Source organism: Ambystoma mexicanum, chromosome 6p (genome assembly GCF_040938575.1).
Source record: "Ambystoma mexicanum isolate Mex_15411 chromosome 6p, UKY_AmexF1_1, whole genome shotgun sequence".
NCBI classification, from domain to species: Eukaryota; Metazoa; Chordata; class Amphibia; order Caudata; family Ambystomatidae; genus Ambystoma; species Ambystoma mexicanum.
Window position 1 is genome coordinate 817875370 of NC_090935.1, and position 12452 is coordinate 817887821.

At 39.7% G+C, this 12452-nt stretch overlaps 1 long non-coding RNA gene across 3 annotated transcripts in view; it reads left to right on the plus strand.

The window, feature by feature from the left end:
• LOC138510041 (uncharacterized) overlaps positions 1-12452 on the plus strand; it is a 502670-nt gene that overhangs the window by 219048 nt on the left and 271170 nt on the right. For 2 of the 3 annotated variants that reach the window (XR_011280302.1, XR_011280303.1), the window contains exon 3: positions 1977-2083. This is a non-coding gene — a long non-coding RNA (uncharacterized lncRNA). Of the gene's footprint in view, positions 1-1976; positions 9823-12452 lie in introns of those variants that run through there. The other variant, XR_011280301.1, reaches the window with a different exon arrangement.

Consider the following 12452-nt stretch of genomic DNA (forward strand, 5'->3'; position numbering starts at 1 on the left):
CAACCTATTCCCTTACCCCACCCCACAACTATTTTTTAATTAAAGTGTACCATTTGACCTTGGTCAAAAAGATGCAGTCAAATGGGAGTAGGTCAAATAATTGGCATTAGGTGAAATTGGACAATTCAGTTTCTTTGCATCCAGTGAAGCAAGGTTCCTTGGCAAGGGCCCTGTGACTTTAGCAGCCATGACAGCCCTTAAAGGCTCTTTAGTACCCAGGATGAATAGCTGAGTGGGAGGTTTGCTTTTATTTTTAGAAACACATGGACTCACCAAGCCACGAAGCTGGAAATTCCAGTGCAGCGGTTTTGGTGGCAGATATTTTTGCATGGCACCTTGGGCACAGGTCCCTTTTAGGTGCACCCTGTCGGCACGCAATGTCCAGTAAGATTAAATTATGTGCCAAGGATCGCACACTTTGGTAAAGGAGTGTACCTGGGATCCCTTCACACCAACTTCCAGTTTGTTATTATGCATTTTGTTAAAGTTTGAACATCCATATAAAATGAGACTTTCTTTTTTGCATATCAAACTAGCAGGTATCAGAGATGTAAACCAAGAACGTTAAAAGGGGAGTTTTATTATTGCTTGCTTTCATTGCCTAATAAGAAATTTGGTAGGTAACTAGAGCTGTGTGTGAGGTTTCAGTCGAAAACATTGCATCAGAGGTCCAATCACTTAAACATTTACATATTAGAATAGGCACAGCTAATAACAAAGAAACAACTTAGAAAAGTTATTTCTCAGGCTTTCTAAATCAATCCCTGATCCATCAAAGGGTACCAATGATTACAGGTGAAGCCCACTTAGTGAAACAGTGTTCTGCACCTAGTGTGCTGAGAGCACAGTAGATCTCTCTCCTTTTGTTCTGCAAGGTGGGCCGTGAATGAGACATTATGGGCACTGCAGGTGGTGGAGAGAGGAGGAGGGAGAGGGCACTGCTTTAGTCAGCTAAGACTGCAGAAGCTTAGTCCTTTAAATTGAGGTAAACTAAGTGAAATGAAAAGCTTTAATTTTCACCTTGCTCCACAGTTGAGTACCGGTACTCTCTTTCAGGCGTTGAGAAGTGCAGGTACTCAAATGCAAAAAAAAGAAGTGCAGCTACTTAGGACCGGGTAGTACTGGCCCATTTAAAGCACTGCATTTACGTCCCCAATACAATTTGCTGCGAGTGTGACCACCTTTACCGAAAAGAAAACAAAAACTGTTGTGACTACCGCTGAAATGGAGAGGTACTAAAACATTCCCCTTTATATCCTTACTAGGGAAGACAGACTGTGCCTGATTCATGGAATTTTTAGCACGGTGCAAAGTGACTTTGCACTGGTGCAAACGGACTTGGCACTGCCAACAAACACTCTGATTCTCAGAGTGGAGCAAAGTGTATGTATGCAGTGCAAAGTTGCAAAAATACACTTTGCAAAGCTCTGTGTATCGAGGTGTTTGTTGGCAGTGCCAAGTCACTTTGCACAAGTGTAAAGTCGCAAAAAAACACTTTGCACCGCTCTGTGAATCAGGGTGTTTGTCAGCAGAGCCAAGTCACTTTGCACCAGTGCAAAGTCACTTTGCACTGCAATACAAATTGCATGAATTAGGCCCACAGCCTCTTATAATGAGTACTGCACCAGTAGCAGTGAATCAGTGCACAGTTAGCAAAGAAGCTGCTTACTGTTGACTGTGACTAAAAAGAGTATTGGTCTACAAAGAGTCTCTTGGTCTGCTGAAGGAGAAGGAGCTTGCCGATGTTGTTAGGAGAGCAGTCTTTTTTTCATTTTTTAAAAATGTTCTCTCTACTCACGCTAACGCCTGCCTACTTATCCATGTTGTAGAGCGGAGTGTAGCGGAGTGTGACAGAGTGTCTTGGTGTACTGAAGGAGAAGGAGCTTGCCCGCATTGTTAGAGGAGCAGTCTTTCTTTGATTTTTGTTTGTTTTCTGCCTACTCACGCTAATGCCTGCCTACTTTTCCATCTTGTAGATCAGAGTGTGGTGGAGTGTGACAGAGTGTCTTGGGGTTGGCGCATGGCATTTGGCTGGCTTCCTGTACCTCGCTGACTGGAGACATGGATTCCCTGAAACGTCTGTGTAAGTTAGTGGCGCCTAAACTTTTGACTTTGGACATTGGCAAACACTTGTACCTAGTTGGATACTCTTTGTCCGCGGCTAAGCCCATATTCTTTACTACTCTTACTGCGTGTGCTCGGTGCTCGAAGTTTTGGAAGGTGGAGGCTGAGGTGGCGACGTGGACACCCGCAGGGCTGTGAATCAGCTCCCTTGTTGACTTTTCTGCACTTCATTTCTGTGACGAACACGCATATACGTTGAAACTTAGCCATCTCTTTGCCACATAGCCCACCGAATTAAAGTACAATATTGACTCGCTTCTTTCTTAAGCATCACAGATCATTTTTATTTATTTTTTTCTTTTTCTTTTTTATCTAATTTTTGGGAAAACTTCCTTCATGTGTGAATTACGCAGTGGAAAAATCTTACCACTTTGTAGTGGAAAAATCCAGGAAATATCAGATGCAGATATTTTAGCAGCCATACATTTGCCTCTCTCTCTTTCGCCTGATACAAACTTTGACCAATCCTGTTTCACACCCTCCACCCTTCATTTGCCTAAGGTTGATGGAACATCAACTACAGTTGGTTTTAATAACTCTTTATCATCCACACAATCTAAACCAACTAACCTGATCACATCTTTTTATCCATCACTTGGAACAGTTAAAATCCGAAGCAAAATGACAACTTCTACATGTACTTCACCTTCTGCATCTTGTGTAGTCTCACAATTAACTTCACAAAGTGCTATAGGGATGGCTGCTCAAAAATCCTTTGCTTCCAACATCTCGGAGACCAGTTTTCTTGACACTCCACCAAATATCCCAGTCTCACACATGCACTCTTTGTTTGATTACTCCCCTGTAACTGGTCAGCCCAGAAGACTCTCCACAATGACTCCTGGCTTGCAATGTAGATGGAATACTCAGTCTGACCAAACTCTGTTTGAAATGAATCAAGTTTTGTACATATTGGTATTGCTTTATGAAGGACTGAAACAAATTCGGTGGCATTAGAAGCCTTGCTGTTTAAATTTGTTAACATCAAATTACATATTGCAGCAAAAGAATTATTATTTGGACAACAGCCATGTACTCAAACAAGAGTTGCTAGGCATTATGAGACAACAAATGTCTTAGGGTGGGGAAACAAACCTAATGGCGTTACCTCACTCACTAATTCTTTGCATAATGATATTCTCAATTCAAATGCTCTACCATCAGCAACATCTGGCTCTGATATATTAACATCGTCCTCTAAACCATTGTCCAAATTGCCGACTGGAAGTGCATCCGATGACGATGTCTGTTTAACACCTGTGAATCCCACCATCATTATTAATATTGACCCACCACCGAGTCTTCCTGTACCATAGCCAATTTCTTGTCTATGCTCATCATAACCACTAATACCTACAAAAAGAAACCAACCATGAAAAATTGTCAGCAACAGCCTAAAACAAAAAAAGCATGTGCTCTTTGAAAAAGAACAATACTCGCTCCTCCAGCCAATTTATATCCTCCTTTCTTGATCAACCAACTGTTAAAGCTGTGCTGCCTGAAAAGGTAGAATACAAACCATCTCTTTGTGCCACTAAATGTAAACCAACATTGATTCCCGCTGAGAACATCAACACTGCTGCAGTTCCAATCAATGGGCTCACCAAAGCAGGTCCCGGGAAGGCTCATGTCGTTACACACAGATGAATTATGAATCTGAATACAAGTGTAAATCATAGCATGTCTAAATGTAGCCTTGCTCAATCTAGGCTCCGGAGCACCCTTCCAACTCTTCAGAGCACCAACAGACCCATCACTCAACTAAGAACTCTACTATTGGTACACATCAGAGCTTGTCATCTTTTCAATCTTGAAGTAAAAATATTGACTCTTCTAATATTGTGCCAAAGCATAACTACTTAGTGAGTCATCAGGAACTTGTCTCTCTATTACAGGGGTTGAATATTCCCAGATGCTCATCCTTAATCGGATTGAGGATACCATCTGAGTCATGTTCTGCAGAAAAATGACATAATGTACCTGCTCTCAGCCAACTGTACTCACATAATATCATGATACGAGCAGAAGAATCTTCTAACTCGCATAATCTTCACCGAAACATGTTGCAATGACCTGCACCGCTGACTTCTATAATGCCCATGGAGACCACTCATAATCAAGTAGTACATCATATATTCAATTATTTGACTAAGGACTCAGCTAAGTGTATACCGGTAGGCCCAAGTGAAATTCTACAGCCTGAACAACAAATACAAAATTTCCACACATCTCATCTGGCCCATCAGTTTCACCCATATGTAATTTTATTTAAAGGATTGTTGCCTGAAAATACTTTGGTGTTGTTGAGAAGAACGACCGTACTACAGCTGCTCTCAGCCATACCAAATCTATCTGAAATCTCCTCCCATGACATACAAAGAGTAAACTTCACCAATCACTCAAAAGCCACATTCTCTCTTGTATATCTAAGCTCTAAATGAATCTTTGATCACATTATGACAGAAAGGGAAAACTTCAGAGTATTGGGTTTTCACATCTCCCACTACATATGGCCTTGTGCAAAAGCTGTTCTATCACGTGACAGTGGAAAACAATATTTTCCAACTGCTGAAATCCAATGGCTTAAAAATATGATCCAAACCTTTGAGCAGACAAATAATTGGTTGTGGCTAATAAAAGCACCACAGCATCAAATTCTGCCACTAATGATAACATTTCGACAACTAAACTTACTGTATTGTCATGGAACATGAGATGTAATGGACACGTTTTAACTAATGTTGAATTGGGACGAAAATTGCAAACCTGAACCATCTTTGCCCTACAGAAGACATGGCTGGTCAAATTGGCACTATCATGTTGTTTGCTAAAATAGATGTGACTACAACCAATAGAGCAGAAGTTTGGGGTTTTAGTAAAGAAGAGGCACAAAAGATCTTAGCCTTAATTAAAAGCACAGGGTATGAACTAACGACATCAGAGAAGCCAGAAGCCCTCATTAAACAAATGGAATGGATTATAAGACGTGAGATAAATTGGAAATTGCATGCTACAACATTACTATAGGGCACAAAGAATACCAAGTGGCCTGGGAGTCCCTTTGGAACCCACTTTGTGTAAGGAGAACCCACATTTTGTGAAGCGGTGGAGACAGATATTAAACAAGTGCTCCTTAGATCTTATATTATTGACAATAGAGGAGTTTGGCACATAGTCTTATTAACCTTGAAGAGAAAATCAGTAACATTAAAGCCAGTTTGAGTAAAACTCTGTCGAAGGAGGAAAAAAACAAAACCCTTGAAGACACTAATTCCAAACTAGAAAGATACAAACAGGAATTAGAGGTGAAAAAGATTAGAAAATGTTGCAGAGACACCCAGGACTACAAGTTGGATATTGTATATACCTGGCAGGAATATTATGGTCAGAAAAATCAGAGACCTTTCAACCGACAACGTCCGAAACTGAACATCCCTAGCCCAGACTCACAGTCATGTGATGCATCAAGCACAGAACTGGAGATAGTCACTGAAGGGCAAAAACAGCACAGACAGCGGCAGTAGAGGACAGAGAAACAGGAATCGGACCTGCACCTTTTTTATAGTCAAACTAGTTTGGAGAGGAAAAAAGAAAACAAATCACAGCGGAAGAACACCAAAAAGAATTAGTGGTTATCATCTCATCCTACTCTTTATCCAAGATTGAATTGAAAGTCCTGCATAAAGGATTGTCGCTTGTACCACAATATATAAATAATTTATATAAATACATTTATATACTGTATAAAATTTCTTTAAATAAATAAAATACAAAATACAAATACAATACTCCAGTAATCTGTTAAAAGAGAAGATAGACTTTTTCAAACTGATGCGTAAACTTAAACTGAAGGTCTTCTTCGACTCAATCGAGGAAGACTCTCAGGAATACACGGACAAACAAACTGGATCTCTGGAAATGTTTCCAAAAGGCACTTTTTATCCACCAATACAAAACCAAGTGCTCTCGGTGTTTGAGAAGAAGGTATTGACCGACCTCAAGAAACTTAAATTCAAAGAAAAAAGGCAAAGCAACTTTTCGAAGATCGAACATCTGACACTCAAGGAACTGCTGGATAATAAAGACATAATATTCAAACCAGCAGACAAGGGCGGTGCCCTTGTAGTGTTGGATGAGGAAGACTACATAAATGAAGTAGAGAGACAATTGGGAGATAGGGAAACCCATCATGAAATATCTTTTGATCCCACGGAAAGAGTAAAGAAACCTATTAAAGAAGTGCTAGATGAGGGAAAAAGAAACAACAACATAACTGAAAAGAATAAAGAAGCTTTTTGGAGACAACATACCCTCCAATTCCAGTATGTTATATCTTCCCAAAAATTCATAAGAGTCTTGTGAATCTGCTGGGCAGAGTCATCATAGCAGCTATGGGCAGAATTTTGGAGACGCTAGCCAAATACCTGGACAAACTAATACAACCATTGATCCAAAGCAGTCTTACATATATTATAGACATGGGTGATTTTCTATCAAAATTGGCATGTATTAGATTTGTGGTGGGACGTTACATACTGTTTACAATGGATGTCACATCTCTGCACACGAGTATTGTGCACAAAGTTGGAATGGAAGCCATGGATTTTCTCTTGTTGCAAACTGGTACATGTGGAAATGAAAAAATCTTTTTATTGAAATTACTCAAACTGATTTTAATGAACAACTTATTTAGATTTAGGGACAACTACTATCTACAGGTGTCAGGCACAAACAAGGGGGTGCCATGGCCCTATGTTATGCCAACACCTTCATGGTGTTCCTAGAAATAGAACACATGCTAAATTCAAATAGATGGCTATAAACTGTCGTGATTCCCTCATATGGGAATGCGGCCGACAAAGCCAGATGCCGAAAATAGTGACACTGCTTTAAGGGAGATGGTGAAGTAGTTCTAACATGAGCGCATGCGCACGCTCATTTTCCTGACTAAATATCGCAATAGGGCACGAGGAACTTCCCAGTAACAAACAGTTTAAATATGGAGGGAATTTCTGTGTAGATGAATTGTCTACTTTAGAATTTTAAAGGTAGTATATGTAGAAAATGAGGTCGCTTAGATGTGACATATAAAGTGTATGTCGCCCGGATCTAAGCAACACATTCCCCATGTGCTTTAGGTTGTTCCTGTGCGTACTGACCAAGGACCACCTTAAACGTCAGAGTTGGTGAACTGTGAGATGCTAATCCTGAACTTAACACTACTATACTTGGGTTCAGGTAGATATATTTAGAATTTCCACGGAGGGGTCAATACAGATGCTAACCACTGAGGTGCATCACAGTAGATGTTGACTGTTATTGTTCTATATAGGTTATGCGGAATTGTGAGCAGAGAAGAGTGTTATGCGAAAGGATACCAGAGCTATGAGTCAGAGGACTACTTAAGCAACAGAAACCTCTCAGGTTGGTGTATTATAAATGATCGGATAACATTAATGTTTGGATAGTGACACATACATTGCATATTAAGTGGGTTTACTGCTACTATTTTCAGATACACATATGAAACTGAATGTTTGTAACAACAAAGCATCAATGTTGAACAGGCCCTGATGAAGGATTGTATTTCCGAAATGTGTAGGCCACCAATTGAATGTTTGAACATGGATTAGGACCATGAATGGTCAACCGATTGTATCAAGGGAAAATAATCCTATGGTTTTGAGATAGAAAAATCAGATTGAACATTTCTTTAAGGACAATTGTTGGCAAGACAGGATCTTGGCCGGGTATACTTAAAGGTCATTTGGAACCTTCAAGATTAAAAGCTTTGTTTAAAAAGTCTGTTTCTGTTTGGAATTAAGACTGAAGTTGAAGTAGACATTATTTTTATGAAAACTGGAATACTGCTGTGTTGTATTGTATTGTGTTTTATACTTGTGCAACATATGAGTTTAACAATATTACAGGTATATGAATGTTATAAAGAGAATGTTTTAATGTTTAATTTCTGAAACAAATGTAATTTCTGAAAAGAATGGAGGTTATATTTACTCTGTTAGAGTGCATAGGGGTCGCCTATTGGTAACCATGGGTTATATGGGTATTTTGTTCTAGTTGAGATCTCCATGGTCCTGGAGACTATTCCCCATTGCACCAGAAAGGATCGAAATGTTTGAAGTATAAATACATGAACATTACACAACATCCAAATAAACCATTTGAGTGCTGAATAACAAGAGTGCCCCTCCACGTTTCATTATGTTACCTTTCCCATTCAAATATATTTGAACACATGAATGGGTATTACCCATGGCCTTCAGTTATGGACAGTGATCACAACCTTCACCCAAGTGCACTGAACATTTTAAAACACTAACAAGCTACCAACCATAGATGTTAGATGTGAACCTTTACCAGTGGATGCAGCTTTCAACAGTTTCAACTTTACATTACAGACATTGAACAGGTACTAGCCGTGGAGTTTAGCACAATCCTGGCCAGTGCCCCCAATCTTTGACTGTTTGCACTATATTTTCAAACATATAAATGGGCCACTAGCCATAGCCTTTGACCTTCAGCAGTCTGTACATCTTTTGGCCATGTCCAGTGTACATTTTGAAATAAAAAAAAGCAATAAGCGGTGGACTTTGTGCGTGCCCAATTTGTATTACACAACGCTGCCCAACCACTAGCTACGGCCTTCGACTGTGCTCACTGTATATAATATACACTAACGAGCCACTAGCTAATGTCTTCAACACAATACTAGCCAGCGGAAACGGTCTTTGGCTGTGCCAACACTATATTCTGACATATTAATAGACACTAGCTATGGCCTTTAGCCATGGCCACTGACTACAGCTTTCAACGTTCCCTACGGTATATTTTGAAACAGTGACTGGCTGCTAGGCATGCCTTTTAACCATGCACATTGGTATTGTTGAACACTAACCGACCACTAGCTATGGCCTTTGGTGCTGGCCACTGACCCCAGCCTTTGTCATTGCCAAGCCTACGGCAGAGACGTAACCAGGATTGTCTAGCAAATGGGGCTGGATGCTAATGTAGTTGGGCCCACTGCACTGACACATATATCTGTAAATGTCCACACAGCACTGGTGAGTGGGCCTTTACAGATTTTGGATTTTGCCCCTCAGGCCCTACCCTGCCTACGCCTCTGGCCTACGGCCTAAATTGTTATTAAGGCAATCAACATTTTCATGAGCTAACTTATAAAAGATGTTCTAATTCCATTATTGATGTAATATACAATGCAATCAGTGTTGTCACCAGTGATGGCATGTGTGATGTGATTTGTAATGTTATCATTGTTCTCATACAAATGTACGTACTGATGTCATCAGTGATGTGATCTATGATATCATCACTGTGGTCATAGTCTGCGCAACAGAGGGCGCCAAGTTAAGGTGGCTTTAGCTGTATTTCCAGGGTTTTGTTGCAAGTTCTCATCTTAACGCCCCTGCAACAAAAGTTTTTTTCTTGAATTTCAATGGTTTTGTTACAAGAATTTTCCTTCAATTTCAAGGGTTTTGTTATTCCATACACAAAGTTGCATATTTTTAAATATTATTATTTGTAGCCGCAGCTACAGCATCAGCCAATGAATTGCAGGATTTTTACATGCAAAGCTAATACGAGCAATGACTGGAGTGTGTTTATTAGCAGCTAAACTACTGTCCCTGTTAACAGTGTAACCACGGAAACAAACAAACAATTGGGAGATTTGAATTACTGAAACTGTAAAAAATAAATTACAATGGATATTGTTATATATTTTTGCAGTCTATGTTCAATTTGATCTATTTTTGTAACTTAAAAGGCAATCCATAAAAGGACCATTTCGGGGGACGGAAAGAGGGTGATGGAATAGAGAAGGAAAACACATAAGAATAAATCATCTAAAAAAGGGAATTAAAATAAAAAGCAACATATATATATATATATATTTTTTTTTATTTTATTTTATTTTATTTTTAGAAAAATGGGGGGAAAATTGCCACTTAAAACAAGAAATAAGAATCACAGGTAATCAGGTATTCAGTGATTAACTTCTACCATTCGTCCAATGTAGCACCTCCCTTGATTACCCATTGAAGACATCACCTACACATGATTTGCATCATTTAGAGATCGGGAGTTGGTAAAACAGGAGTCTTTGCAGTTGACACCACACCTGAAGTTGATTATGCACAACCACAGCTCACAGCTACAGTAAAGATATAAGACCACATATAAGCCCAAAAAAACTGCAGCCCAGTATGGTCCAGACCATCCCATGCAATTTCCACTACACATCATCCAGTCATTCCAGAAGATTTGCATCAAATACTTTATCATAATTGATGTTCACAAGCTTCATATCCCACATTGTTTTTTCGTCTTTCAATTCCGAAATGCTGCAGAGTCTTCAATTGAATAAAAGCATTATTAGTACCCTGGGATAAAGTGGATGAAGCCTTCCGGCAGATACATTGCATAAGAAAGAAAATATCCTGCAAAGGCCTCTCGCTCATCCAAGTGCTACTGATGAACTTCATGAACAGCCTCCTCTCTGAATGTCTTTACCATTTCTAATAACTCTTCAACTAGAGTGCTCCAGTGCTAACCGTTTTTGAATACTCTCGCTGTTGCTAACAGCACCTTTAATGGGTGGAGGTTGAATTTACACAACGACTGCTCACAGCTACAATAAACATATCAGACCACATATATGCCAAACAAGACTGCAGCCCAGAATGGTCCAGACCATGGTCCAGTCCATCTCATGCAATTTCCAATACACATCATCCCAAGAGACACAACCAAATGCTTTATCATAATTGATGTTCCCAAGCTACATCCCACATCTTTTTGTTTTCTTTTCTCAGTTCTGAAATTCTGTTGTGTCTTCAACCAAATAAATACATTCTTAGTATCCCGGGATGAAGTGGATGAAAGCTTCCGACAGATGCATTGCATCAGAAAGAAAAGATCCTAAGAAGGCTTCTCGATCAACCAAGTGCTACTACTGGAGATAGGAGCACCACATGTCTAAACACTTAATGAAAAGCCTCCTCTTTGAACCTCTTTAGCATTTCTGATATCTCTTCCAGTATGGTGTCCCAGTGCAGCCAGTGTTTGAAGACCCTGTCTGTTGCTGGCAGCACCTTTAATGGGGGAGGTTGATTCTGCACAACCGCTGCTCACAGCTACAGTAAAGATTTAACACCACATATAAGCCAAAAAAAACTGCCCTCCAGAATGGGCCAGACCATCTCGTGCGATTTCCAATAATCATCCACATCATCCCAGGAGACTCATCCCACATGATTTATTATGATTGATGTTCCCAAGCTTTCAGACAAAACATTAGAAGGGCCAAAAGTTACTGAAGAACTCTTTCATTAGCAAGTATAGAAAACCATGATCAATGTGGTTGTGGTGATTATTCAAACCTACAGACTTCAGTGCCAGGACATTAGACGGTTTTGTAAGCATGGAAGTCATGATATTTGCTGCTTCAATAGATCTGAACGTACGATTGCACTGTCCATAGACACAGCTAGACAATGCAACAAAAAATGAAGCCTTCTCTATGAACCTCTCTAGCATTTCTAATAACTCTTCAAATAGAGTGTTCCAGTGCTACCAGTGCTAAACTCTGGCTGTTGTTAGCAGCACCTTTAATGGGTGGACGTTGATTATGCACAGCTACCATAAAGATGTAAAACCACATATAAGCCAAAAAAGACTGCAGAAAGTATGGTCCAGACATCTAATGACATTTCCAATACCAATCATCCAGTCATTCCTGAGGATTTGCACCAAATAATTTATCATAATTGATGTTCCCAAGCTGCATATCCCACATTTGTTTTCATTGTTCAGTTCCAGAAATGCTGCAGTCTTCAAACGAATAAAAATATTACTACTACCCCGGGATCAAGTGGATGAAGACTTACGGCAGATACATTCCATAAGAAAGAAAAGATCCTGCAAAGGCCTCTCGCTTATCCAAGTGGTACTGATGGACATATAGCACATCTGTAGACACTTCTTGAAAGGCCGCTTCTCTGAACACCTCTACAATATGTAATAACTCATCAAATAGAGTGCTCCAGTGTTACCAGTGTTTGAATACTCTAACTATCTCATGCAATTTCCAATACACATCATCCCAAGAGACTCCCACCAAATGCTTTATCATAATTGATGTTCCCAAGCTTCATCTTTTTTTCTTTTCTCAGTTCTGAAATGCTGGTGTGTCTTCAACTGAATAAATACACTAGTACTGCGGGATGAAGTGGATGAAAACTTTTGACAGATTCATTGCATCAGAAAGAAAATATCCTAGGAAGGTCTCC